The following is a 26,961-nucleotide window of genomic DNA, read 5'->3' as shown; positions in this document are numbered from 1 at the left end:
GATCGAGGAGGTCAAAACTGAATTAACCTTTCTATAAAACCATCCTAATAAACCTAACCTTGAACTCCAATTCAAATCAGATAATCAGGAGTGGAAGTCTCCTTGAAGTCATTATGCAAGACAACTAATCAAAGGTACTGTACTTAGATATCAAATATTTAATTCAGTATTTGTATCTAGTTGATAAGTTCAGAAAACTTATATAATATTGATACATCACATTTAGGGACAGATTCAGAATTATTTCCAAGTTGGCAGAAGGTATGGCATAGAAATTTCCATGCTCTGTATGTGCATGTGTAAAGATTCTCTCTCTCTCTCTCTCTCTCTCTCTCACACACACACACACACACACACACACACACACACACACGAGATGAGAGAGAGAGAGTGAGAGAGGAAGGGAGAGAGACCAGATTAATAGAATAGTTAAAAAAAAAACTAAGCTATGCTTAGGGACGCATTTTAACAGACTACTAGATCATAGGACCTAAGCTCAATTTCTTATTTCTAATGGAATAAAAATAAAATTTTCTCTCTCTCTGTCTCTAATATATTCTTCTCATGAGGAATATAAACATTGTTAAATAAAAACTGAGACTTATTCTTTGGCATCCTCTTAATAACTAGGCTAAGTTATCTTCTTCTTCTTTTTTTTCTTTTATTTTTCTTCTTTTCATAACTGGGTAGCTATAAGACAGACAGCCTTGCTAAGTTTAAAAGAAATAAAGAAAAGAAAAAAAGGAAGCATGCTACATTTTTTTAATCTGAAAATACAGTAGACCCTCCCAGTATCTTCCCTGGTGGGCAGTCATGCTTTACGGGCCTGGGCTAGAGGAATAGGAAGAGAACTCTGTCAGTGCTTCCTGAGGACAAAGGAGAAAGTCTCTAAGAAAAAGGCTTGGCTGCTCTCTTTATGTGAGTTCACTAGGGAAAGGGTGTCTCATTCTTTCAGTAAAAAATGAGAGAAATAGTTATTCAGTTTACTCGACAAAACAATACAAATTTAAATAAAAATAATTGAATTAGAATACAAGCATGAGAATGGTGCTGATTTTCTTTATACTAATTCTGACTACCCATGGATTCGAGCCTGGAAATTGATCCTTTTACCCATGTTTTTCTCTGTAGTTATGGTACATTACTAAGCTCTGCTTATTTTACCTTCAAAATGAATGTCTAATCTATAGCTTTTCTTTCCATTTCTACTGCCACTATCCCTCCTAAGCTAAGCCATCACTATTCCTCATTTGAAATATAGCTGAATTGTATATCTTTCTACTTCCATTCTTGCTCTCTTTTAATCTATTATTAACATTAACAACCAGAGTGACCTTTGAAGAACCTCCACCAAATTGTGTCACATTCTTATTTACTCTTGCATTTGGAAGCAAGCAAATTAAAGGTCACACAAGTCTTAATAAGACCCTTCATGATCTAGCTCCTATTCTCAAATTCATCTCATTCCACCTGTTTTCTTCCAGCCACACCCATTATTTTCAATTCCCTGAATTCACCATGTCCTTAGTCCTTGCATGGGCTGGGCTAACAGCATGCATTTCTTTCCTCTCCCCACAACTTTTCACTTGACTGAATCTTTATTTTTCAGATTTCAGCCTAATTTTTCCCTTCACCGATAAATCTTCTACATTACCCAGTCTAAACTAGGTCTTCCTTATTATTCTCTCCCACTGGGTTTTAGTCTTTTCTTCCTTCCACTTACAGAATTTGCAATTACACATGTTTAATTGTTTGCTTGCCTGCTTTATCAAACTGAATTCCAAGAGCGCCCAGATCTTGTCCCAGCATTATATCCAACAACCAGCTCAGGGTCTGAAGCCCAGTAGATACTTATACAATATCTGTTGAGTGAATTAACTAATTAGTTGCTATATTAATAAGCAACTTAATTAATTCATTGAGTCATAAATTATAGCATGTGGTCCGGATATAAATTTTTAAATCTCTTCAATTAAGAAATGTGAATAGGACCTTAACCACTTTTATGAGATTGTTTAGATTATTTTCCTTCCAAGTATTAAAAATTGTCTTGTGGTCTTACTTATTAACCCTAAAATGATTTTTTGTCTTTCAAATACCAGTGCTCTGTCTTGCTTGATCTACAATGATCAGCAGTCTCCCCTTTATCATAATTGCAGGGAGGGTATTTTAAACTGCTTTTGAAGGGAAATCTCTTTCTGAAGAGACTAAAGAGAAAAGCCATCCATTGGTGAGAAAGATGACCAGGCAACTTCCAATACAAAAATATTAAACATAATTCCTTCAGCCTCAGCAACTTAGAATTTGGAGAATAATCCAGTTTAACTCTACCATTCTCAGGATCCTACCTGGCTAGACCTTGATAGAAGCAATTGTTTGGGCAATTTATTCATATTCTGTCCAATTAGTGAGGCCTAGTATAACATGTTAAATTCAAACTGACTGAATGATTCCTGAACCAGCATCTTTTCAATCTATGTAGCGGGAATCACTTAACAGCCAATTGGCTTATTAAGTTCCATCTCTGGTTCTTGGAACAATCTTCTTCCCAGAGAGAAGAAACTTATGTTCTTTAGTCTAGTGGCATGGAAGGGAGCCAAAGGCAGTTTGCTGCTAGTCCATCTTGGATACTGGATCTGTTTTCTGGATTCTGTCTTCATCCTTATGACCAAATCTCCTGAATTCATATCCATTCCACAGGAATGTGGGAATTGCTTTCTCCCTTGGAATCCTGACTGGAAAAACGTTTCCTTTATCAGGGGCTGTTTTTCTGACACATAGTATTTCAAAGCTTGGGCTCTGGGGTCAGTCAATTTGAGTGTGAATTCTCAGTGCATTAATGCTGTGATTTTTTTCACAAATTATGTAATATCTCTAAATCTTAATTTTCTCATCTGTAGAGAGATTATAATAACAACGGTTTCTTCATAGGAATATTGTAAGAATTAATTGTGATTGGATGGAATGTGCTTAAGGCTACTTTGAAAGTAGTGAAACTTTTATCCCTAGAAGTTATCAAGCAGTAACTAGGGTTCATGCCTATATCATGTTTAGATTGCAAAGGCCATTCTGTGTCAGGAGGCAGAACTGTTGATTTTCCCATCTTTCTGAACCTATCCTTCCCCATTGTTTTGTCAGTTAATGGGACTTTCATTTACCAAATTGCTCAGGTCTAAATCTCTGGAGCTGTTTGTGATTCCTCTCTTTCTCTCATGCCTTACACACAATCCATCAGCAAGCACTTTGGGCTCAATATCAAAGCATTTCCTGAACTACACTACTTCTGATTTTTACTCTTAAACACTCAAATTCAAGTTACTATCATCTTTTATATGGACTATTGTAGTAGTTTTCTGACCTCCCTTTTAGTCTCATTTCCCTAAGGTCCATTTCCACAGAGCAACAAATGGATATTTAAAATATATAAACCCTACCATAGCACGCCTTTGCTTAAAACCATACAAAGACTTTCGATTCTTTGTTAGAAGAAAATCCAATCTTCTTACCATAGTCTTCAAGGCCCTCCTAATCTGGTCTCCAACTAGCTCTTTGGTATCATTTCTTCCATGTATTGCACTTGCTCAATTTTCTTACAATCTCTCTTTTCCTCACACATGACAATTTTTTAGTACATCTAAGCCTGTGCACCTGTGGTTCCCTACATCAGGAACACATTTTTCCTAGACCTTTGCCTTCTAACTCATTCTCATTATTCAGATGTCAGACAATATTATCTCTTCAGGGTTGCCTTCCCTACTACCCTTTCTTAAGGATTCCCCCCCTACCCAGTCACTTTCAAGCCCAATCTCACAGTCTATTTTCTCTATGACAATGGTCACTATCTGAAATAATTTTATTTTCTATCTCACCACCCCATTCCCACTCAAATAGACACTAAACAATCTCAAGAATCTTCATTCCCCATTGTATCCCCAATCTGTAGAACAATGAAGGCACATGGTGGAACCTTAAATATTTGTTACAGCTTACCCAATGAATGAGATTTGTGAGTTTGTACTTCTTTGCTCTGTTAACTGGGGCTGGAAAATATGTTAAAAAGGAAAGAATGAAAAGAAGAGTTCATTCTTCAAATGATTCTTTCTACCTTTTCAACAATTAGAACCACAAAAATGACAGGTCTTATAGACCTGACTTTTTTTTTTTGGTGGTACGCGGGCCTCTCGCTGTTGTGGCCTCTCCCGTTGCAGAGCACAGGCTCCGAACGTGCAGGCTCAGTGGCCATGGCTCACGGGCCCAGCCGCTCCATGGCATGTGGGATCTTCCTGGACCGGGGCACGAACCCATGTCCCCTGCATCGGCAGGCAGACTCCCAACCACTGTGCCACCAGGGAAGCCCAGACCTGAACTTTTTAAGGTTCACCTACAGCTAAAAGGGCATATTTCATTTTGTTTCTACCACATCTACATACTTAAACAACAGTTGGTAACAGAGCAGAACTTCAAAAACAAAAGACAAGAATAGTTCCTTTTACATTTATTAACTACTTTTAGAATTGTTGATGATCTGTGTTTCTTTTCTTTGGAGAACAAATTCTTAAAAAGGATTTAATAATTAAAAAAACATGCAGATAGATGCTAGTACTAAATACAATCACAGATTCTTTTCTACTCTCTGTTCTCTCTCTTTAAGGTTTATATTTCAAATTAATTACATATATGCTCAATGAAGGAAGATTGTTTGGTTTTTCTAGTTTAGATATATGCCCCTCCTCCAACCCCATCACCCCAGGAAAGGAACCAGTTCACACAACTGTTCTATGTTACTATAACTAAATAGTTTGTATTCACCATAAAGAAGGAAGGCACTTTGGTCAGTAAAGGAACTGTGAACAATGGTATATAATTAAGCCTCACATCAAGATATGCTGTCCCCAAGGTTCTGAAAAGTTCATTTTTGAATGTTAAGGAGCAAGGACACTATTGATCACAAACAAGACTGAAGAGTGCATACAAATATAACAGTTAACTTTCGTAAATATAAGAGATTAGGCTTGGGTAGACAAAACAGAGCAGAAAATTGATACTGACTAATAAATGCAGACAATATGGACATTGCAGTTTTTCTTAGAATATTTGATTTCTTCAAAATCAAAGTTTTCAAACTTCTTTGCCTAAGTTTTTGTCTTTGTGTCCAGAAAAGCATAACAATAATAGAATAATAAAAATAATTTTATTATCTGTTTGGAAGATAGTATATTTTCACATACTTTTACTACCTTGGAGTAACAAAGAAAAGATACCTGAAAAGATGTATAGAACAAAACTTAAAATCCCCCAAAGGAGAAAAATTGAGGTGGATGATAGATTCATTTATTAAAATTGACTTCTATTTTTTTAAGATTCCACACATAAGTGACATCATGCAGTATTTGTTTTCTGTCTGGATTATGCACTTATCATAGTGCCCTCTGGGTTTGTTCATGTTATCATAAATGGCACAACTTCTGGAATTTTATTTGTCATTTATACTGAAATAAAGCTGAAAAAATTTTTTTAAACATGGAAATAGACCTTACATTGCATTTTAAGGAAAAGGCTTTTAGTTAATAAGTAAACTCATGCTCACAAATCTGTCTTTTTATACATATCTGTTAATGTGTGTGTTTTTGCATATGAATCACAATATGCACATAGATAGATGGTCCTCACTGTAGAGCAACACAAAAGTTGAAAGCACAAATTACCGACCAGTACTCACTTCCCAACCAAATGACTAAAAGGCAGTGGAATGGTGAAGAGAAGCTTGTGAATTTTAGGTAACATTTTTGATATTGTTTAGGCCCTTGGTATGTGCTGATTTTCCTAGCTACCTAAATATCTTTAACGAATTCCACATGCTCTAGACCCACTCCTGTGTAGAAAGCACATGGGATAGTTTCCAAGATGGTGAGGTGCAGCATCATTGAGGACACAAGTGAGTGATTCCTGAAATCTGATCTATGGTTGAATGGAGACTGAGAAAGGAAGAATATTTCAAAAGAATAAAAGAGTTTTAAAGTATCTTTGTGGAGTCATTGAAGGAACAGCATTTGGAAGCACCCACATTCCAAGGCTTATGGCTTCTTCCACATAGCAACAAGCAGTGCTGCCCCTCTGACCCTGCTGTGCTGGCCACACATCCCTCCACCAGGGCCCCTGAGACCACCCAGGACTTCCTCCCTGTCTCAGGCCCTCCACAGTCTGCTGCCAGTGCAACTCTTCTAAAATAGAATCTTACATGGAATCCCAGATACATGAAATGAATTCAGGATTCACACTGTGGTCGTGCATGTGTGGTGAGTGTTCCTCACAACAGTCACTAGCAGCCCAAGGTGATGACCCTTCTGTTCAGCTCAGGGTCTGAGTACAAATCCCTGACACTGAAGTTTGCTGAGGCATCTAATTCAAAGACATCAATTCGAATAAACACACTGTAGCTGTGGACATGCTACTGGCATCAGCCATGTGGCTGAAAGAGTCTTGGTGCTCTGGTCAGGTGTCAGGCCTGAGCTTCTGAGGTGAGAGAGCTGAGTTGAAGACATTGTTCCATCAGAGACCTCCTGGCTCCACATAATATCATATGGCAAAAGCTCTCCTAGAGATCTCCATCTCAACGCTAAGACCCAGCTCTACACAATGACCAGCAAGCTCCAGTGCTGGACGCCCCATGCCAGACAATGAGAAAGACAGGAACACAAACCCACCCATTAGCAGAGAGGCTGACTAAAATCATAATAAGTTCACAGATACACCAAAACACACCACCTGATGCAGTCCTGCCCACCAGAAAGACAAGATCCAGCCTCACCCACCAGAAGACAGGCACCAGTCCCCTGCACCAAGAAGCCTACACACCTCACTGAACCAACCTTACCCACTAGGAGCAGACACCAAAAACAACGGGAACTATTAACCTGTAGCCTGCAAAAGGAGAAAACAAACACAGTAAGTTATGCAAAATGAGAAGACAGAGAAATACACAGCAGATGAAGGAGCAAGGTAAAAACCCACCAGATCAAACAAATGAAGAAGAAATAGGCAGTCTACCTGAAAAAACTTCAGATTAGTGATAGCAAAAATGATCCAAAATCTTGGAAATAGAATGGAGAAAATTCAAGAAACATTTAAAAAGGACCTAGAAGAACTAAAGAGCAAATAAACAATAATGAACAACACAATAAATGAAATTAAAAATTCTCTAGAAGGAATCAATAACAGATAACTGAGACAGAAGAACGGATAAGTGACCTGGAAGATAAAATAGTCGAAATAACTGCCACAGAGCAGAATAAAGAAACAAGAGTGAAAAGAATTGAGGACAATCTCAGAGACCTCTGGGACAACATTACATGAACCAACATTAGAATTATAGGGGTCCCAGAAGAAGAAGAGAAAAAGAAAGGGACTGAGAAAATATTTGAAGGGATTATAGTTGAAAACTTCCTTAATATGGGAAAGGAAACAGTCAGTCAATTCCAGGAAGCACAGAGAGTCCCATACAGGATAAATCCAAGGAGACAAGACAAATATTAAACAAACTATCAAAAATTAAATACAAAGAAAAAATATTAAAAGCAACAAGCGAAAAGCAACAAATAACATAGAAGGGAAACATCATAAAGTTACCAGCTGATCCTTCAGCAGAAACTCTGCAAGCCAGAAGGGAGTGGCAGGACATATTTAAAGTGATGAAAGGGAAAAACCTACAACCAAGATCACTCTACCCAGCAAAGATCTCATTCAGATTCGATGGAGAAATTAAAACCTTTACAGACAAGCAAAAGCTAAGAGAATTCAGCACAACTAAACCAGCTTTACAACAAATGCTAAAGGAACTTCTCTAGGCAGGAAACACAAGAGAAGGAAAAAACCTACAATAACAAAACCAAAATAATTAAGAAAATGGTAGTAGGAACATACATATCAATAACTACCTTAGGAATGTGTTTGCTTAGATTGATCTTTTATATTTATGAATTATTTTAAACAGCTTCTAAAATCTTTAAAAATGTGTTTAATTTTTTCTTTGATCTAAACTCTTTGCACCTGGTTGGACATTCTGATTGCTCTTAACATGTGATAGAGTATACTTTTGCAGGTTTTCAACATAAATCACTTTATTGTTCTGATGTATTAATCCATATTTGTCATAATTTTAGATGTAATTTCTCTTCTGATACTTCTATGTCTTAAGCTTTTAGAGAAACTGAGTTAATTTGTTTTTACAACTTCAAAATAAGAAATATGTTTGACCATATTTTTAATGATTTACACAGAAAATTGTGTATATTTCAAAATAGTTTCTACATACTTATGACAATTGAATGCATTATATTTTCTTATATAATGGATTTGAGATAGCCATGTAGTAGCAGAGTTCTAAAATGGACCTCAGGATTTACCGCTTCCTGGTGAACATGCCCTGAATAAACTCCATGGTTTTTGCATAGAAAAATAAATAAATAAATAACTACCTTAAATGTAAATGATTAAATGCTCCAACCAAAAGGTATAGACTGGCTGAAGGGAAACAAAAACAAGACCTGTACATATGCTGTCTACAAGAGACCCACTTCAGAGCTAGGGTCACATACAGACTGAAAGTGAAGGGATGGAAAAAGATATTCCATGCAAATGGAAATCAAAAGAAAGCTGGAGTAGCAATTCTCATATCAGACAAAATACACTTTAAAATAAAGACTATTCCAAGAGACAAAGAAGGACACTGTATAATGATCAAGGGATCAATCCAAGAAGATATAACAATTGTAAATATTTATGCACCCAACATAAGAACACCTCAATACATAAGGCAAATGCTCACAGCCATAAAAGGGGAAATTGACAGTAACACAATCATAGTAGGGGACTTGGACACCTCACTTTCACCAATGGACAGATCAACCAACATGAAAATAAATCAGGAAATACAAGCTAAAATGACACATTAAACAAGATGGACTTAATTGATACTCATAGGACCTTCCACCCCAAAACAACAGAATACACTTTTTTCTCAAGTGCGCATGGAACATTCTCCAAGTAAGATCATATCTTGGGTCACAAATCAAGCCTTGGTAAATTTAAGAAATTGACATAATATCAAGTATCTTTCCCAAACACAATGCTATGAGAACAGATATCAATTACAGGAAAAACATCTGTAAAAAATACAAACACATGGAGGATAAACAATACACTATAAAATAACCAAGAGATTATTGAAGAAATCAAGGAGGAAATCAAAAAATACCTAGAAACAAATGACAATGAAAACACGATGACCAAAATCTATGAGATGCAGCAAAAGCAGTTCTAAAAAGGAAGTTTATAGCACTACAATCCTACCTCAAGAAACAAGAAAATTCTCAATTAAACAACCTAACCTTATACCTAAACCAATTAGAGGAAGAAGAACAAAGAAATCCCAAAGTTAGCTGAAGGAAAGACATCATAAAGATCAGATCAGAACTAAATGAAAAAGAAATGAAGGAAATGATAGCAAAGACCAATAAAACTAAAATGTGGTTTTTTGAGAAGATAAATAAAATTGATAAACTATTAGCCAGACTTATCAAGAAAAAAAAGGAGAAGACTCAAATCACCAGAATTAGAAAAAAAAAAAAAAGAAGTAACAACTGACACTGCAGAAATACAAAGGATCATGAGAGATTACTACAACTCTATGCAAATAAAATGGACAACCTGGAAGAGATGAACAAATTCTTAGAAAAGGACAACTTTCTGAGACTGAACCAGGAAGAAATAGAAAATATAAACAGACAAATCATAAGCACTGAAATTGACACTGTGATTAAAAATCTTCCAACAAACAAAAGCCCAGGACAAGATGGCTTCACAGGTGAATTCTATCAAACATTTAGAGAAGAGCTAACACTCATCCTTCTCAAACTCTTCCAAAATATAGCAGAGGGAGAAACACTCCCAAACTCATTCTATGAGGCCACCATCACCCTGATACCAAAAGCAGACAAAGATATTACAAGAAAAGAAAACTACAGGCCAATATCACTGATGAACATAGGTGCAAAAATCCTCAACAAAATACTAGCAAACAGAATCCAACAGCACAGTAAAAGGATCAGACACCATGATCAAGTGGGGTTTATCCCAGGAATGCAAGGATTCTTCAATATAAGCAAATTAATCAATGTGATACACCATATTAAGAAATTGAAGGATAAAAACCCTATGATCATCTTAATAGAAGCAGAAAAAGCTTTTGACAAAATTCAACACCAATTTATGATAAAAATCCTCCAGAAAGTAGGCATAGAGGGAACTTACCTCAACATAATAAAGGCCATATATGACAAACCCACATCCAACATCATTCTCAATGGTGAAAAACTGAAACCTTTTCCAGTACGATCAGGAACAAGACAAGGCTGCACTTTCTCACCAATATTATTCAACGTAGCTTTGGAAGTTTTAGCCACAGCAATCACAGAAGAAAAAGAAATAAAAGGAATCTAAATTGTAAAAGAAGAAGTAAAAGTGTCACTCTTTGCAGATGACATGATACTATACATAGAGAATCCTAAAGATGTTATCAGAAAACTACTAGAGCTAATCAATGAATTTGGTAAAGTAGCAGCATACAGAATTAATGCACAGAAATCTCTTGCATTCCTATACACTAATGATGAAAAATCTGATAGAGAAATTATGAAAACACTCCCGTTTACCATTGCAACAAAAAGAATAAAATACCTAGGAATAAACCTACCTAAGGAGACAGAAGACATGTATCCAGAAAAGTATAGGACAATGATGACAGAATTAACGGTGATACAAGCAGATGGAGAGATATACCATATTCTTGGATTGGAAGAATAAACATAATGAAAGTGACTATATTACCCAAAGGAATCTACAGATTCAGTGTTATCCTTATCAAGCTACCAATGACAGTTTTCACAGAACTAGAACATAAAATATCACAATTTGTATGGAAACACAAAAGATCCTGAATAGCCAAAGCAATCCTGAGAAAGAAAAGCAGAACTGGAGGAATCAGCCTCCCTGACTCAGACTATACTACAAAGCTACAGTAATTAAGACAGCATGGTACTGGCACAAAAATAGAAATATAGATCAAAGAAACAGGACAGAAAGCCCAGAGATAAACCCACGCACATTTGTCACCTTATCTTTGACAAATGAGGCAAGAATATACAATGGAGAAAAGTCAGCCTCTTCAATAAATGGTGAATGGATAAGAAGATGTGGCACATATATATAATGGAATATTACTCAACTATAAAAAGAAATCAAATTGAATTATTTGTAGAAGGGTGGATAGAGATAGTGTCTGTCATATAGAGTGTAGTAGGTCAGAAAGAGAAAAACAAATATGGTATGCTAACTCATATATATGGAATCTATTAAAAATATGGTTTTGTAGAACCTAGGGACAGGAGAGGAATAAAGACACAGATGTAGAGAATGGACTTGAGGACACGGGGAGGGGGAAAGGAAAGCTGGGTCCAAGTGAGAGAGTAGCACTGACATATATACACTACAAAATGTATAATAGATAGCTAGTAGGAAGCAGCTGCATCGCATGGGGAGATCAGCTCAGTACTTTGTGACCACCTAGAGGGGTGGGATATGGAGTGTAGGAGGGAGATGCAAGAAGGAGGGGATATGGGGATATATGTATACATATAGCTGATTCACTTTGTTTTAAATGTTTTAAAGCAGAAACTAACACACCATTGTAAAGTAATTATATTCCAATAAAGTTGTTAAAAAATGATGTAGCATTGTGAAGACTGATGATGATAACCAAATATATTAAATAATAAATGTATTAGAATATGACCATAAAAGCATAGTTGTTGAGAAGACACTCGATCTGTAATCTGGATGCTGAGAGAATAACAGTCAAACTGAAACATCTTTAAATCTCCAAATTGAAGTGTCTGGACTCTATAGCTTGTTTGTCTACTGTAATAAAAGTCCCGTAAGTACTGACATAGGAATTATGAAATCTTTTAAAAAAACATATAATGTGAATAACTTTTGCTATTTAGTTCTCATTTAATATAATATTTTAGAATATTAAAACTGATCCCTGTAGAAAGAGATTAGAGGTAAATTCAATGGCCTGTGTAGTATGTGACTTAGGCATTAAGGGGAAAATCACAAAGTTCTAAAATATATACCAAAGAACTCAAGATCAAAATAGTATTTTGGACCCCTTTAATATATGATCACTCAGCCTGATATATTTCCTTACAAATAAATATAAGCATCTTTTAAAACACCAGCTCTATTCCACACATTTTAAGTTCCTTGAGGCAAGGACTGAGTCTTCACAATTATATACCCAGTGGGAGGACAGTAGCTGGCACATAAAAGGAGGCTAATAAAAGTTGTGCTATTGAATGACTGAGTGTCTCTGAAACTCTAGTGAGAATATATTTTCTTTATCTGTATGTCTTTTGAGATAACATTTGATTCCCTTATACCTGGAAGACTTCAATGGATGCCTTTATGTTGATCATAGTCATTAGTAATGACATGTATTGCTAATAAGATATAACATGGCCAATTCTCTAAACAGTAGGTTCTAAAAGAGGAACACTGTGTGACCTTGGACAATTCATTTAACCTCCCAGTGACACCGATTCTCCATCTGTGAAATGAGAATAATAGTACCTATCTTCTCCCTACTTCACAGGGATATTAAGTTCACACCTGAGATAATGGCTATACATCATTTGGAGCTCACTGGAGAAAAGCACTGTTTAATTACAATTGTTATTATTTCCTAGAGAGTGTTAATGATGATGGGGGAAGAAGAGATGTTATCCAAATTATATTCAAATGCATCTAGATAGGGGCAAAAGGAAAAAAGAAAGAAAAAGGAAGCATAACTAAAATTCTTGCCAAGTAAAGCCAACTGAATTATTTCTGTTTCGGATTACAAAAATTATAACATTTTCTTCTGAAAAGGTAAAAAAAAGCTAACATAAGACGGTGAGACTAAGAAATAGTTTTTTATGTGATTTTTATCTGAACAGGATAAAGAATTAAAAAAACAGAAAAAAAATAGCAAAAAGAAAAGTGTTAAGGTTTCTAATTCACTTTTTAGAGACAAGTGCCTCTTGGTTTTATGTTTGTGGCTTATCCACTTTCTGTACTATCTAGGTTAAATCTGCACCCCTGGGCAGACTTCTCCCTTGTCGGCATCTTTCTGGGTCAAGTCCCTCTTTCTGTGCCCTCTCCCCGAGGCAGTTTTTATGTCAAGGAATGCAAACCAATTTTAATATTAGCCTAAGGTAAACATAATTAGAAGGGTAAATTTTCTGCCAAAAGGGGGGAAGTCTACAATGTATTTCAAACTCAAATGTAATTAAAAAAAAAAAAACTTATGTCTTACACTTCTCCAGAATATCATATCAAAGAAGCCCAGTGTTAGATATCATCCCTAAATGATTACCACTTGTCCAATGAGGAGAGTATCTTTGAAAACAATATTTTAAAAGTGACTAAACCTGCATTTTCTTGCAAAATAGTCAACAAATCCCCTCCAACTTATCAACAAATTGCAACACCACAGATAAACATATAGAACTCCATAAATATTTAATATCAATAAAATGCATTCCAGGTAAATGAAAAAAATAAAGTAAAATAAAGATATATGGGGAAAAGGTAAATAGGGAGAATAGCAGTGGGGTAGTTTAATGAATAGGAATAGAAAATTGGGCACTGAGAGTATAGTTGTGAGCTACTTGGGGCCAGGAACTGATTGCCTTTTTCATCATTATATTCCTCCAGCAAATAGAGGAAAGCCTCAGTAAATCACTGGAGAATGAAGGGTAGAATAGGATAGGCAAGGAACAGAGCAAGCCTGAAATCCAGATATTAAAAAAAAAAAGTAAAAAGCTGGCAGAAAGTAAAAGGTTTATGAGTAATGAAAACAAATTTCATTTTTGTAAAAATGGTTTCTTTTTGTTTGTTTGTTTGTTTTTAGTCCTATAGATAAACTTCAGGTCATTGTTATTTTTATGGTTATTTTCTAGGTTTTTTCTATTTTCTAGTGTTTTCTAGTCAAATTAATTCTATCTGTTATGCTCCTCTGCAATTCACATACTTGTATATGTTTTCAGTCTTGAAGTTTATGCCTAGGAGGGATGAACAATTTTCTAATTAGCAACAAAAGGATCACCAATCCAGATGGCAATTGGGTTCCTAATAAGTGTCCTGCCAAAAAAGGGCAACTGGAGTCTTTACTTCCAGGCTGAATTGCCCTCCTCTGCCCACAGCCTTTCTGTGCCAGTGGATGCTAGACTGGCGGGTCACGAGAAGATGGGTATTCCCAAACAGAAAACCCACTGGACAACAAGAGCGGACAAACACCACACACATCTTAAAATGTTTCCATCCCATATTTTCTCCCATTGGTGTTGGTTTTCTCTTGTATGTAGTTTTCAAACATGGATCCTACTTACACCACTGGTTAATCTTAAAATATTTATAGTACAGATTTGACTTATTTCCCTTCATCCAAATTTGAGGAGTTCTCCTCTCACTTTCTCTACTGGCTTAGTGCCAAAGAACTTTCTAAGGCAACCTGAGAACAAAGAGAATACTAAGGAATAGTTTTATATTTTACTTTCAGAGCTCACAATTCACCTGTTTTCTAGACAAACTTGAGTGATTTAGAAATAATTTGGCCTAGTGCTCTTTTAAATCAACAGTTTTGATTAAAAAAAAAAAAATCTACCCGTTTAAGAGAAGGGCTCAGGTATTTCAGTGACTTGAAGTAGTGAAGCTGGGATCTACCGTATCTCATGTTACAACTTTCTGAGAAATGAGCCTCCATGGGAAGCAGCACAGCTGCACTGCAGCTCTGGATCTCTGGGTGCTTCTTTGGGGGCAGAGAGTAAATTGCATAAGCAATTTCTTGGGGGAACAAATGATCTCCACAACAAAAAAGTTAAAAATCCCAGCAACTAAAAATAGGCATAGTCTCCAGTGTGAGAATTCAGTACTGGACCCTTTGACCTTCCTCCTCTTACACAAATGGATCTGTGATTTTAATGCGGGTTTTATGGATGTTAGTCATGGAAAAGAAACCAAGCTACACAGTGAATTCAGGGAATAAGTTGCATATTTCTGTGAGCTTTGAAGACGAGAAAAGTTTGTCAGCAGGCAGATCTTGCCCATCTATGATTGTTAATGGCTTTCAAGGTTTCAGAGGTTGACAGTATATTGTCCCCAACACTTTATATTATTCTGTCTTTGTTTATATCTCCCAGGTAGACACACACTCCACTTTAAGTGAGGAGCTCTTTCTAAGAAACAGCTGTAAAGGATTCTATTTATGCACACAGACTTGAAGTAAGACATATCCTAACCTTTAATTATGAATTACTACGTAAGTTTCAAGGTGTGTGAAAAGGGGTGGAAAAGCAAGGAGAAAATCAGGCAGATTTTTTTTTAAGATGACAAAATCGAGGTTGATTTAATAGGGACTCTTTGACTTTAAAAGTCGTATGCTGAAAGCTCTTGTAAAAAAAGATCGCACAGGTCACCCTGCCAAGGATAAACAATCATTCTTAAGTCCTTTGTTTCAGGCCACACTGAAACTTAATCCCCGAGGTGTTCCTGTTTGTCCATGCATGCATGTGGTCTCACCATTCCTCTAGTCCTGGTGCTTGCTTTCAAGCACAGAGCTCCTGACTGCAAAGCATTTGATTTCTGATAATTAATCAGCTCATCATACACACTGTGTTTCTCCCCCAGGCCCAGCTCAAGTGAGTGATCCAAATCTGGCTTCAGGAAAAAAGAAAGCATTTATGCTCTGAGTGCACAGAATGAAACACTGATAAACAGTTCTTGGTAAAACATTGAATTCTGATGGCATTATTTTTCCTTTCAAGACATAAGTCGTCTCTAAAAAATACACATAGAAAAAACCAAAACAAAAAACTAAAAATAAAAGTCAAACAAAAACATGTTGGATGCCCTTTAATCAGAAAGCATTTTTGCCTGATAAAAAGAGCTATCAAGATTTGGTGGTGTTTGTGAGCTTGGTGCTGCAGCATTTTAAAGTGTTAGCTTAGAATATTAACATGCATTTTTTAAAACACCTCGCCGTTTGAATCTTTATCCAGAGCACTTTATCTCAGAATTTCTTGTTTGGCTTGTCTCTATAATAACCTAGTTACTACTAATTTTATCAGTTGTTGTGAACAATCTGAACTTGTATTAATAATTCTTCATGCCTAGAGATTTGGCAACTTACATTCTTTTCAGTTACTTACTTATCTGCCTCAACATCCATTTGTAAAGAAAGGTTTTGTTATTAGAACCGGGAATACCCTCATATATTTGTCTTGCAGGTAATTTTGAGCCCTCTTCTTTCTATAAATAAAGTAGTCCTGTAATGGGTTCCCTTTTCTTGCCAATTATTCTGCTTAAAACTGAGATTAATCAATCAATCAGTTGTCAAAAGCATTTCTGAATTGTCTGTATTTGATTTATAGAAGCTACACATGAACGTTAAGCAAGGAAACATGGTGTATCAAAACTATAATAAAATTTAATGATTTTGAAGGCACTTTCATAAAGATTTTATTAATTTCAAGTAAAGCCAACCTACATAAGTTACTCCAAGTCTGATAGTGTTACTCGTTGCCATGATGTAATAATCTTATTTTAAGGAATTATTTCTTCTAGATATCATTACAATGATAGGTTTCATTACAGATTCTCAGGATTTTGTTTCCCAGGCAACTTGGCAAGTCTGAAGACATTTTTGATTGTCACAACTGGGGAGGGGAAATACTACTGGCATCTAATAGGTAGAGGCCAGAAATACTTGTAAATATTCTACAATGCACAGAACAACACCCTAGAACAACACTGTAGAACAAAGAATTATGAGGTCCAATATGTCAGTAGTGCTAAGATGAAGAAATTCTGGGTTACCTATATATGTACATATTTATTTTTAATTTAAGTACAGGCATACAGAAAGTGTACACATCATAAACACACAACTTAAACACATTTCACAAATTGAATACAACCATTTAAGTAACAGCAAGATCAAGTAAAACAAAATGATCAACACCCAGAAGCCCCCTCATGCTCCCTTCCAGCCCGTAACCCCTCCAAAGGGGTTATCCTGATTTCAAAAGACATCCAAATGGAATCACAGAGTAAGTTACATATATATGTTACATAAACTCTATAGACACACTTCTCTCTTTCTAGTTGATCCTAAGGGCCATTGAATCCTACAAATTGGAGATAGGATTTATTCTGACTCAGGGAAAAATTGAGTTTACAATGCATTTATTGCGGGTTGCTATTTATTATAACTTAAGTAATGAAAGTGAAAGTAGTTACTTCCAATGTGTATCTGTTTACACACCTTCACCCTATCTCATTTAATATTTGTTGGAATGATGGAAAGACCTACTCTCTGATCAGAGTCAGAACCTTTACCATGATGGAAAAGGGAGACGGAGATTCATAAAAGAAAGCACACAAGGGCTGGTAAATAAAATAAAATGAATAAATGTTCTTTGAGCTTTTGTTTTGTTTTACTTCAAACAAACTTACCTACAAAGACAACCCTTGAAGCCACTAGTAAATGATGCAGACCCTTAGCCCAATGGGAAAGTGCCTTCTACCTCATGTCTTGTGCCCTTGGGCTGTTTCCAATTTTTCCTGCTTCTTAGTTCTAAGCATACCATCCATATAAGTGAAATAACCACACTGGGCTAGAGCTTAAGTTAAATATCAAAATCACTGCATGCTGACCGTGAAAACTTACTCTTGCTGAACATTTGTGGGTTATCAGGATCAAAGAAGACCTCAATATTTGTCAAAAAATTTAGCCCACCACAGTTTAGCCTTCATTAACCTGGTATGTATTTGAAGAATTCAATAGAGTTAATGCAGGCCAAGCCTGAACTGAAAGTTTTTTAACTTAGGAAAACACTTATGCTCTTAAGGGGATAGGTATCAGTTTTTAAATATTGAGAAAGGGCAGAATAACATAAGGTTCACACATGCTATTTGGTTGTCTGAATGCAATGAATTCTCGACAGGATGGAGTTATGCTTTGTACATGAAGAGACACAAGAACAAATCTGTCTTTTATACAATGCTTCTAATAATGATTTGAGGTACTATGGGAAATCATACTGAGTCTAGACAACACAATTTTTCTGGTGTAGACACAAAAAAATTTTAAATGAGGACAAGCTCATGAGCTGCTATAGATATCAGGATAAGCAGAGAGACTCCTCCAATAAATTTCATGTACAAATATGTTTCCTGCAGAAAAATCTGGATGATAGGGTAGTCTCTCCTCAGTTAGAGATAAAGAGAAGTTTATCTTAAAAGAAAAGACCTACCCTTTTATAGCATCATTGCCTTGTTGCAGGCAAAGTGGTTAGAAAGTCCATCATTTTATTTAAAAATTTCAATATTATGATCACTGGTGTGTTTATTGCCACTTACCATTTCAATGTATTTCTTACTTGGAAGCAAGGATATTTCATTCATTGTACCTGTTGGGGGACAGTGCTATTGGCTTTAGGGGGAAAGTGGAGAAAGATCAAAAAGAAAAACAAATACTGTTTGCATCAAAATGCTAAAGAGATTTTCCTGATGATTTCCTGGTTTAAGGAAAGTGCTCTGAATCAGAAAAGGACAGACAGAGACAGAGGAAGAAACTCACAAATTTAAATCAAGAATCTAAAACTTTCCAGGGAAATAATTAGCATAGCACCTGTTATTACATGATTTTACATATGCCATCTTACTTAACATAGAGATAAAACGTAATAAATTTTTTTTAAGAAAGCGTGCTTAGGAAAAATTCATTTGTTTTTGCAGACTTCATGTCTTTTATTAAATGTCCTTTATTTAGACAATAAAAATAGAGATTTGTCATTTTCCCCTTAGATATAGTTATAATTCAGTGCTGCATTGCTTTCAAGGTCAGTTTTCTCCTCTCTGCCTCTAAGAAACCCTGCTTTGGTAATACAGTTGCCCATGCATAATAAGTATGCAATGTTATAATTATTTGAAAATATCATAATTTCTGTAACTATAGAATCAAAGATCAAGGCACAATTTTAATGTCTTCATACAAGTTACTCCTGTGTCTTTTCTATTGTGCAAGGCATTCCTTGCAAACTAAGGTATACATAGCTGCAAACATTCACAGGAATCCACTGGTGAGAGTTTACATTTGTCTTAAAACAATGTTACTCTAAATGTGGTCTGGGGATCACCTGCTTCAAAGTCCTTAGGAAGCAACGGCTGTTTGTCAAGACACAGATCCATGGCCCCCACTGTAATTCTATTAAATCAGAATATCTGAGGGTTGTGCCTAGCTAGATGCATTTGAATATATCTGTGAGTAATTCTTAGGTAAAACTTGAGCCTCACTGCTCTAGAAAATGCTGATATGCTTATATCATCTTCAAAATTACAGTTTATCCCAGGAAATGAGAAGCATTAAAAAAAATCTACTTGGAAGGCATTCAGAGAGAAACAAATAGCTTTGGTGTAAAATATCTAGGTGTGAAATCACTTCAGATGTAAAATTTTGATGTTTTTTATATTGCTGAAATTTTACTCTTAATGCATAAACAGATACCTGGATTTCAAAAAATAACTTTTTGTGCATATAGCTAACCTGTCTATATCCATATAGTTAAGATAACCTTGAAGTAGGGACTATCATTATCCATTTTACATTTGAGGAAACCTAGGCTCAGAGATGTTGTGACTTAGTCAAGCTTACACAGATACTAAATTGTGGAGCTGTCATTTACTCTAGTCAGTTTGATGCTATTTATATAGTGTCTCATGTATTTTTAAAATTTAAATATTATAGGATATTAAATCTGATTTTTACGTCAAAGTCAAAGCTGAAAAGGAAAGATGCTAGATAACTTGTCATTTCAACTCAGCCAGCATTACCAAAGTCTGATTGGCAAGAGTACTGGCATTTGAATTTCCTTTGAGTCTGGAACCATGGAAGGTAAACTGAGCTAAAGCATCATTGCTGGTATCTCACTTAAGATAGGTCACTTGCATATTGGATGTGGAGAGCCCATATACTCTTGTTTAGGAGCTGAAGAGTTGAACTTGAGCCTGAATCCGAGCCCAGTATTGAGGAAACTCCATGGGCTGCCCAAAGAGCACATTTGCTGCCCACGAAGGTCCACATTCAGGCAGTGATGATACAGAAGGCACAATGCTAGCCAAAGAAAAAACAACACTCTCTGCCCTGTTGCAAAACAAGATGTTTGCCCTCTTCCCCTCATCTTTCTCCCCTAACCCAACATCCAAAATGGAAGTGGAAGGGAGGTGTGTAAAATAAAATGAATGCTTCTAGCTCCACTCACATTCCTCATGCCTGGAAGCTCAGCCTCTCTGGGGAGAGGAAGAGTTCTACAAAACTCTACAAAGATACATGAATGAAGTTTTAAACTAACTTGAACCGTGTTTTAATTGTCAAAAACATCCAGAGATTCGAGGACTGTCCTACTCTCATTAGGGGTTGAGGCATTGCAATTTAATACAGCATGACTAATAGCACTGATTGAGAAAAAATCATATTTATATCCATTAAGACCTCTCAATAAGCTGTTTATATAAACTACATATTGCAAGTAGAATTTCTTCATCACAGTCCTCAAATTTATACTGAGAGTTCATGGTAAGGTCTAGTAAGGACCTCCAGATATTTCCTAAGGGCTAGCATACAGGAATGAGAACTTGAGTGTATATATGAGCATCTTTAGGAACTCACAGTGGTGTGTAGAACCTGAAGACAGTACTTTGGTTTTAAAACTGGAACAAATATTTACAGATTTTCTAAAAATTAGACCATTTTTATGCCAGTCATCTTCTATCACATACACGTAGGCTTGCAAATAATTATTTACCTCAGAAGATGGGTCCTGGAACCAAAGCCCCTCTCTGGCAGAATTATTTCTTTTAGTCCAGCAATAAACTCTTTATTCCAAACCAAGGGGTCAAGATTATAATCCATTTTGTGTTGTACAGCTAATAATCTTTATTCACTGGTAAGGTTAATGCAGAATTGACCACACAGAAGAGAAACCTGGCACCAATAGTTTGATTAATAACCAGAAATGAAGGCATCATAGCTTCAGAACCATCTGTTCTGCATGCTTCTCACATAACTCCTCTGTACTTCTGTCTATACCTGCTTGGCTCTCTAGAAGCTTTCTCCAAAAGCATAGGGTTGTTACAGTAAGAACATGAAGATGGGTGTACAAGTGGTGCCACATGAAATGGCAAACATAAAAAGAATACAGTGAATCATTTAGGCTTGGAGTTGTGAACACAGTACAGTTTATCTGTGTATTAATTCTGCTGCTTAATTCAGCTGCTAGTGAGAAAGTTTGTAACATACATGATGGTAGCCAACTAAAGTTTTAATACTCTAGGGAAAAAAGATGGACTACTCTATAACTCTGTGGAAGGTGCAGAAAATAGAATGCTTGGTATAAAACCCATTTAAGAGGCTCTGCTTTATGTCACAATAAATACTTTATATACATGTATGGCTAAACTGCAGTTTACATTGTATTCACAGCACAGAGTAGAGCTCCGGTATGAAGAATCAGCAGTCCACCTGTCTTTATTGAAAATGACACATTGGAATGTATCTGCAGTTGTTTGAATTGGGAGAGTGAGCCAAATTATTTTACCAGAAATTCTCTCTTGGGGATGGAATGTTTGCACGTGTATATTGTTACAGCACTCAGGGATTGATAGAACACTTCCCTATTGTTGGGGACCTGTCTCATCATTCAAGGAGTGTGTCTGGCCAGCCATCCGGGACATCTCATCACTTCATGGAGGACTTATTCCAAAATGAAACAACAGATCTGAGCAAGATCTTTACTCACCTCGTTTCTTGCTATCTTAGTTTTCTTTGGTATTTTTCATCTAAGAAGTCAGTAGACAGAGTTGTTTACTGGTAAGCTTTGATGGGAACAAAGTTTTGACCTGAAGGCTGTTGGTCATCCACAATGTACTATCAAGATGCAAGTGCCAGGAGATAGAACACAAGTGAGTCGTGTACCGTCAAGAGACTCAAAATCATTCATCTATTATTCGGAGAGAAATGGAAATATTAATGGAGGTTTTTGTGAGGTTATCCTATAATTAAATACTGTGCACTTATTAAATATGAAGGCATAGGTCAAAAACAGTTGCATAGCATTACATCATTATTTATGTATTCAGTAAAGTTGGCAAGAGGAAGTGATGACATTTGTAGACATTTTGGTGTGGCATATTTTTCTGAATATTTTCTGAGGCAAGATGCAAAATTTGACTTCATTATAAAATGCATTTGATATTCTGTCTTTTTTCAAAATACTTCCTTCTACCAAGGGATCTACTAGGCTAGATTTTCATGGGCATATCCATTTAAAAGCAGTTATTCAACATAATCATAGAAGGTCACATGTGTCATACTCTGTAAAACAAGTTAATCATCTAGCCAGTCTATGATTTGGTCTCTGATGCTCATCAAGGTATATTTGAGGCTCTTAGAGATGCTTGGCACAATTCACACTCCAAAAAGAATGCCAAGCATTCCTCATTTGCTTAAAATGCTCTTTTATAATTTAGTTACACCACGAATATATTTAAAATGGTTTTGAACTCGTTTATTTATAGACTCTTTATCTTTTAAAGGTGATGAAATTTTCCATGTCGGGAAGCCTGAAGTTTTCTACAGAACCTCCACAGAGCCCATCTCATACTGGACTCTTCTTTCTTGCTGCAAGCTGGCAAGATTCCTCTCAGTCCATTTTCCTGTCTTTTCAATACTGCTGTCGCCACTCTATCTTCTGGGGTTTTGTTATCTACCAAGAAGGAAGGCAGAAGCTTGTGAAGTCTGGCCAGTTTTGACCCTTTATTTACTTACCTTTTACAGAATCACACAGACTTCTTTTGTTTTAAGGATTTTACTGCTAATTCCTCTGGTAAAAATATTGAAGAGATAAAAATAACAAATGTGGGAATGTGATGAAGGTTACCAGACATTTACAACGTTCTTACAGACTTATTCCCTTGCTGGTGGCTTCTTGACTCTCTTCTGAAGACAGAAATTGGAAACTTCCCTTTGAATCCAGTCCTGTAATTTTATTTATAAGAGTGGGGTTAATCCAAATGTCACTTCTTCTCTACCCATCTATGGAGCAGGTGTTGTGCAATCGTTTCTCCTTGAGGGCTCCTGGTTCACCATGGGAAAGACTTGAGGCAGATGCAAACTTTCAGGCGTTCCCCAATTAATCTGGCCTTTATTCACACAGGAGTTACACCTTTCAGACATTTTCTCACAATATGTTACACTTCACTGTCTAAAGTCTTGATTCCTACCCATGCCACATAATGCAAGTTTGTTTTTTTCAAACTTCCAGGTATGTTTCCTTGTTCTAGTGTTTCATATTTCAATCACAGTGTCTCTCAGTCTTAACTATTTTCATTTTTTCACATATAACTAAATCTATCTTCTTAATTTTTATTCTTCTTAGAGGCTTTCTTGGAGTGAGGCTTCTAGAAATACAAAATGATTTAGTTTTAGTACAAGGTCAGATTTTTACATTTAGCAAACCTGTACTTATCAGTCAATAAGTGCCAGGGACTCTTGTAGGCATTGGGGACACAGCTGTGAAAAAAACAAAAGAACTTTGCCCTCATGAAGGTTACATTCTAGTGGGTGCAGACAGACAAAGTAATATAGCATATAGTGTGTTTAATGGGGACAAAAGCTATAGAGAATTTAAAGCATGGAACAAGTAGAACTCGCTGACTTGTAGGGGAGTGTTTACAATTTTAAGTGGATGGCAGGGGAAACTTCACAGAAAAGAGATATTTGAATAAAGGTTTAAAAAACGTCAGGGAGACGATTATGTGAATATCCAGAGGAACAAAAATTAAGAGCATCAGCAGTCCAGCTGTCTAACAGATAGAAGGAAGAGTCACTGCAAAAATCCAGGAGCGGGAACATGCCTGGCATATTGAGGAAGACCAAGAGGTTTAGTGAAGGTGGGTAGAGCAAGTGAGGAGGAGGAAAGATGAATAGAATTAGAGAAATAATTCTCCCCTCACTCTGCTTACTGTTCTTCCTCATATACCCAGTGTTTTGTAGGATATTTTGACAATAGCAGATATAGTGCCATATTTTTAACTATATCTTCAAAGACATCTGTCTAGAGACTTCTTATTATTCAGTCTCTAGCTATCAAAAATGTTATTTCTGGTTGAACCACTACAACAAGTTATAAAAATACTTAGACATTTGTCCAGTTCTTGAATTCTTTCTGGGCAGTCATACCATAAAACAACAACATAATAAAACAAACACAATAAAACAAAGTAAAACAAAGAAAAAAAAACCCCCGCCTAAACCAAAAATGTTGGCAAATCAGCTAAGTAACAGACCTTTTGTGGAGAAGTAGCTGTGTAGCAATAAGCTCCAGGGAGCTTAAAATATATGGCACAGACACCTGGTACTAACAGCAACTCACCATGCTAGTGCATTCTCATGGCTATAAAAGACAAAAACTTTAGATCACATTCACTTTAGGAAGTTATAGCGATCAGAAATCTATTATTTCTAAGTAATAAAATCCAAATTCAACTGGCTTAAATAATAAAAAGGAATTTATTGGTTCACATACAGCTGAAAGGACTGGTGGATGGATTTCCAGGGGTGGTTTAATACAGAAATTCATTGATAGCATCAAGTATTTTTCTTGTTATAACTTTTTTTCCATCTGAACACTCAATACACTGGCATGTATTGGGATGGTTTCATTCTAAGGTGAACTGTCCTCAAGATAGAATTTATTTTTCTGGAAGCGTTGAGGACTTCATATTCACATGATACCACCTAGTGTAAGAGAAACAATGTCTTTGTCCCAAAACTCTTAGCAAACTCCTGAGAATCAGTTTGATTGGTAGGATTAATTTATCTACCAATCTCTAAACAGTCATTGTAGCCAGAGGGATGCCATGTGAAGGAAGCCAGGAAATGATACCAAGTTGTCCTGAAGCTCATAAGCTAACAGTAAGGAGTAGGACATAGTTTTCCCAAACTAAACTGAGGGAATCATGCCCCAAGGAAAATGAAGATCCCAGGAAGTAAGAAATACAAATGTCCCCATAGTGATGAAATACAAATAAAGTGTGTTCTCGGGGCTTTGTACTGTCTGGTAAATGGTAAGTGCTTATGTTGATTCATCTAGTGAAAAAAAATGTTTACTGAATGAATAAACATTGTTGATTAAGAATATAAATGACAAAAAAGGCATAATAATCCTTGCCTTTGTAAATTTTGTGGAAAAACAATGCTAAAATATGTATATTTCAGCTATACTATTTCCAACGATTGAACTTACCTCTCATTTTACCTTTAAAACTCTTAATAGAATAACCTGGAAAATAAAACATGAAACTGATTTGGAACAGAATTAAAGTACTCTAAGAAGGAAGAACAATTTCACCTCCAGAGAAATGTAGTAAAGTTTAGGTAAATGTTCTTTGCATCTTAAAAAAAATAGAACAACTTTTTATTGTTTTTTCCTCTAAGTCATAAGTCCAGTTAGTTACACTTTCAAGTAAAGTTTTCTCTTTTTATGCTTTGCACATTTCTAGATAGCTTATGTACGTTATATCATTTATTCTCACAAAAGTCTCACAAAGCAGTGTAGGGTAGAGGTTAAGAACCCAGATGTTGGAATCAGACTGCCTGGGTTCAAGTCCTTGCCTCTTCACTTGCTAGCTTTGTGACCTGGGGCAGGCTATTTAATCCTCTGTGTCTAAATGTCATCATCTGTACAATGGGGAGATAATGTTTACTTCTCAAATTTATTATAAGGAGTAGCTGAGTTAAAATATGCACAGTACTAAAGAGCATGCCTGGAACATGGGAAGCATTCAATAAGCATTATCTCTTGTCATAATGCTGCTGCTTCTTTTCATATGTGGGAAATTGAGGCTGTAACTCTTCTGCAATCCCAAAGTTTGAATATCCTAAAGCCAGATTCGAATGCGGTTGTGTTTGATTTTGACTTCACAGCCTTTTGTATTACACCCTGATCCCCCTAACACTTGTGTTTTTACTGGCATGTACATACAACTCTATTAATATTAAATTCTCATCTAGGTAAAATCAGGACTTTGAGAAGTACCACAGGATCTTTGCACAGGGTTTAACACCCTAGAAATACTGCTAATGTGTTCAGGAATATCCTGCAGGGAACCTTTTTCCTGATTGGCTTTAGAGAAGCCACCAGCACTGGAAGGCCTCCTTGAAAATGCACATCTTCACCTTAGGAGGACCAGGCACATTAGGCTTCCTCATAAATAACATGAGGCACATAGCTTTTCAATAAATAGCATGCCACGGAGCAGTTTATCAGATTAATTGCTCATTAAGGTAGGCACATTGGAGGAGCATAGAGAATCAGATTAACAGGGCTTAAATAATAAAAGGAAATTTATTTTATTGGTTCACATATGACTAATAGGACTGGAGAATTCAGGTTTTAGAGGTAGCTTAATACCGCAATTCAATGACGGCATCAAGGATAGTTTTTGTTGTAATTTTTTTTTTTTTCCAACTGAACACTTAACAGGGCAAGACTAGAAAAGGTATGACATTGTATGTGACCAGAGACCATAATGGTCACCAGTTCTGGTTAAAGATGGTTCAGAGATAAGGGACAGTTTACATACAGGGCACCAAAACTTCTGCTGGGAGACCTTGGGCTTCCTGTACAAGTGGGGATTCTTGCTCTTCTATCTATTGTGTGCACATAATAGTTGCAGATAAGGTGATAAAGAAAACTGTTCGTTTTAGAATGCAACGGCTGGAAGAAAACACGCCAAAAAATGTCA

This window comes from Mesoplodon mirus (genome assembly GCF_964341445.2).
Source record: "Mesoplodon mirus genome assembly, chromosome: 5".
In the NCBI taxonomy this organism is placed as follows: domain Eukaryota; kingdom Metazoa; phylum Chordata; class Mammalia; order Artiodactyla; family Ziphiidae; genus Mesoplodon; species Mesoplodon mirus.
The sequence above is the reverse complement of the archived record's forward strand: the minus strand, read 5'-3'. Positions refer to the sequence as shown.